Genomic DNA, 4,610 nt, shown 5'->3' on the forward strand with positions numbered 1-4,610 from the left:
GCCCAAGGCACCCCATGATAATATTTCAAGAAGTCTCAAGCATCTAAGCTTGGGGATGCCCCGGTAGGCATCCCACCTTTCTTCTTCAACAACTATCGGTTAGTATCGGTTGAACCTAAGTTTTTGCTTCTTCACATGAGTTGTGCTATCCTTGCAATGTCATTTTTTTTGCTTTGCTTGATGCTTGAATACAATACTAAGATCTGAAATTGTTTAATGGGAGAGAGTCTTCACATAGTTGCATAATTATTTAGCTACTCATTGATCTTCACTTATATCTTTTGGAGTAGTTTGTCATTTGCTCTACTGCTTCCCTTATATCTTTTTGGAGCACGGCGGTGTTTTTATTTTGTTGAAATTAATAAACTCTCATGCTTCACTTATATTATTTTGAGAGTCTTAAACAGTATGGTAATTTGAATGAAAACTATCATAGAAGTGAATTGGATGCTATGATAAACTTGGTACTTGATAATTGTTTTGAGATAGGGAGGTAGTGATATTAAAGTCATGCTAGTTGGGTGATTATGAATTTAAAGAATACTTATGTTGAAGTTAGAAAGTCCCGTAGCATGCACGTATGGTTAAAGTTGTGTAACAAATTTGAAACATGAAGTGTACCTGGCTTGTGCATCCTTATGAGTGGCGGTCGGGGACGAGCGATGGTCCTTTCCTACCAATCTATCCCCCTAGGAGCATGTGCTTAGTGCTTGGTTTTTGATGAATTCGAAATTTTTGCAATAAGTATATGAGTTATTTTGACTAATGTTGAGTCCATGGATTATACGCACTTTTACCTTTCCATCATTGCTAGCCTCTTCGGTACCGTGCATTGCCCTTTCTCACCTTGAGAGTTGGTGCAAACTTCGCCGGTGCATCCAAACCCCGTGATATGATATGCTCTATCACACATAAACCTCCTTATATCTTCCTCCAAACAGCCACCATACCAACCTATTATGGCATTTCCATAGCCATTCCAAGATATATTGCCATGCAACTTTCCACCGTTCCGTTTATCATCATCATGACATACATTACTTTTGTCATATTGCCATTGCATGATCATGTAGTTGACATCGTATTTGTGGCAAGGCCACCATGCATTATTTTTTATACATGTCACTCTTGATTCATTGCACCATCCCGGTACACCGTCGGAGGCATTCATATAGAGTCATATCTTGTTCTAGTTTTGAGTTGTAATTCATATGTTGTAATCAATAGAAGTGTGACGATCATCATTATTAGAGCATTTCCCAAAAAGAAAAAAAAGAAAAAGAAGAAGAAAGGCCAAAAGAAAAAAAAAGGCCCAAAAAAGAAAAGAAAAAGAAAAAAAAGAAAAATAAATAAAGAAAAATGGCAATGCTACTATCTATTTTTCCACACTTGTGCTTCAAAGTAGCACCTTGTTCTTCATGTAGTGAGTCTCATATATTGTGCTTCAAAGTAGCACCATGTTTTTCATATAGAGAGTCTCATATGTTGTCACTTTCATATACTAGTGGGAAATTTTCATTATAGAACTTGGCTTGTATATTCCTAAGATGGGCTTCCTCAAATGCCCTAGGTCTTCATGAGCAAGCAAGTTGGATGCACACCCACTAGTTTTCTTTTGTTGAGCTTTCATTCATTTATAGCTCTAGTGCATCCATTGCATGGCAATCCCTACTCCTCATGTTGACATCAATTGATGGGCATTCCCATAGCCCGTTGATTATCCTCGTCAATGTGAGACTTTCTTCTTTTTTTCGTCTTCTCCACACAACCCCCGTCATTATATTCTATTGCACCCATAGTGCTATATCCATGGCTCAGGCTCATGTATTGCGTGAAGGTTGAAAAAGTTTGAGATTACTTAAGTATGAAACAATTGCTTGGCTTGTCATCGGGGGTATAGAAGTTGGGAACATCTTTGTGTGACGAAAATGAAGCATAGCCTAACTATATGATTTTGTAGGGATGAACTTTCTTTTGCCATGTTATTTTGAGAAGAAATGATTACTTTGATTAGTATGCTTGAAGTGTTACTATTTCTTTTATCAATATATGAACTTTTATTTTGAATCATTTGGATCTGAACATTCATGCCAAAATAAAGAGAAATTACATTGAGAATCATGCTAGGTAGATTTCCACATCAAAAATTCTGTTTTTATCATTTACCTACTCGAGGACGAGCAGGAATTAAGCTTGGGGATGCTTGATACGTCTCCAACATATCTATAATTTTTTATTGTTCCATGCTATTATATTATCTGTTTTGAATGATTACGGGCTTTATTATACACTTTATATTACTTTTGGGACTAACCTATTAACCGGAGGCCCAGCCCATATTACTGTTTTATTGCTTGTTTCAGTATTTCGAAGAAAAGGAATATCAAACGGAGTCCAAATGGAACGAAACCTTCGGCAGCATGAGTTTTGGGAAGATTATGATCCAGGAGACTTGGAGTGCAAGCCGGGGGTTCATCAAGGAAGCCACGAGATAGGAGGGCGCCCCCCCCCTATAGGGCACGCCCCCTGTATCGTGGGCCCCTCGAGCACCCCCCGACCGACTTCTTTTGCCTATATAAGCCTACGTACCCTAAAACCATCGAAGATCAAGATAGATCGGGAGTTCTGCCACCGCAAGCCTCTGTAGCAACCAAAAACCTCTCGGGAGCCCTTCCCGGCACCCTGCCGGAGGGGGGATCCATCACCGGTGGCCATCTTCATCATCCCGGCGCTATCCATGATGAGGAGGGAGTAGTTCACCCTCGAGGCTGAGGGTATGTACCAGTAGCTATGTGTTTGATCTCTCTCTCTCTCTCTCTCTCTCTCTCTCTCTCTCTCTCTCGAGTTCTCTCTCGTGTTCCCTCTATGGCACGATCTTGATGTATCCCGAGCTTTGCTATTGTAGTTGGATCTTATGATGTTTCTCCCCCTCTACTCTCTTGTGATGAATTGAGTTTTCCTCTTGAAATTATCTTATCGGATTGAGTCTTTTATGAGAACACTTGATGTATGTCTTGCCGTGCTTATCTGTGGTGACAATGGGATATCATGTGCCACTTGATGTATGTTTTGGTGACCAACTTGCGGGTTCCGCCCATGAACCTATGCATAGGGGTTGGCACACGTTCTTGACTCTCCGGTAGAAACTTTGGGGCATTCTTTGAAGTACTTTGTGTTGGTTGAATAGATGAATCTGAGATTGTGTGATGCATATCGTATAATAATGCCCACGGATACTTGAGGTGACAATGGAGTATCTAGGTGACATTAGGGTTTTGGTTGATTTGTGTCTTAAGGTGTTATTCTAGTACGAACTCTTGAATAGATTGATCCGAAAGAATAACTATGAGGTGGTTTCGTACCCTACCATAATCTCTTTGTTTGTTCTCCGTTATTAGTGGCTTTGGAGTGGCTCTTTGTTGCATGTTGAGGGATTGTTATATGATCTATCTATGTTATTATTGTTGAGAGAACTTGCACTAGTGAAAGTATGAACCCCGTGCCTTGTTTCCTATCATTGCAATACCGTTTACGCTCACTCTTATTGCTTGCTACCTTGCTGTTTTTATAATTTCATATTACAAATACCTTTATCTACCATCCATATTGCACTTGTATCACCATCTCTTCGCCGAACTAGTGAACCTATACAATTTACCATTGTATTGGGTGTGTTGGGGACACAAGAGACTCTTTGTTATTTGGTTGCAGGGTTGTTTGAGAGAGACCATCTTCATCCTACGCCTCCTACGGATTGATAAACCTTAGGTCATCCACTTGAGGGAGATTTACTACTGTCCTACAAACCTGTGCACTTGCAGGCGCAACAACATCTACAAGAAGAAGGTTGTGTAGTAGACATCAGCGGCGCGTGGGGTTTCACCTCCGAGATGCCCGAGAGCAGACGACACGGGGGGATGCGGTGCTGCTAATTTTTGTGAAGGACACATAATTCACTTTTCATACCTCGCTCCGAAATTGCGCCCAACGTGTTAGCACTCATACCTTGCCAACGCCGGAACAAGAGACTTGTCCGCGAGGCCCTCACGGATCGCTGCTGGATCGCGGACATCCATGGCACCCTACACTACAAAAAAAGACACATCCGTGACATTTTGGGCTGAACGAATTTTTTTTGTCATACATATGACACTTCTATGATGATAATTGTGACAAAACCCGGTATCATCATAGATGTGGTGGGCTCCAACTTCTATGACAAAAAATCATGACAGAAAATGGGCTTTTCGTCCTGGGAGGGCCGGAGACGCAGCTGCATGACATTCTTTGGGCCGTGCATGATGGAAAAAACCATGATAGAAGAGAGGGGGAGGAAAATTTCGGGGAGTTGCCGGTTACGGTGGGAGGTCGGGGGCAGAGCAATGCGCGTTTCTCTCGTACGTACGCGTGTGTGTGCGAGGCGTTGGCTCTAACTGAACCCGAGCGAGGCGTTGGGCTCTAACTAAACCCGAGCGATTGCACTGTAGGCTACGCGTTACTGAACCCGAGCGATCGATCAATGGCTGTTAACTGAACCCGATGGAGCGATTCCTTTGCTACTGCTGCTAACTGAAGCCGATCGATGCTGCCTCTGGGATGAACAGTGAGCG

The sequence above is a fragment of the Triticum dicoccoides genome, chromosome 6B (genome assembly GCF_002162155.2).
Source record: "Triticum dicoccoides isolate Atlit2015 ecotype Zavitan chromosome 6B, WEW_v2.0, whole genome shotgun sequence".
Classification (NCBI taxonomy): domain Eukaryota; kingdom Viridiplantae; phylum Streptophyta; class Magnoliopsida; order Poales; family Poaceae; genus Triticum; species Triticum dicoccoides.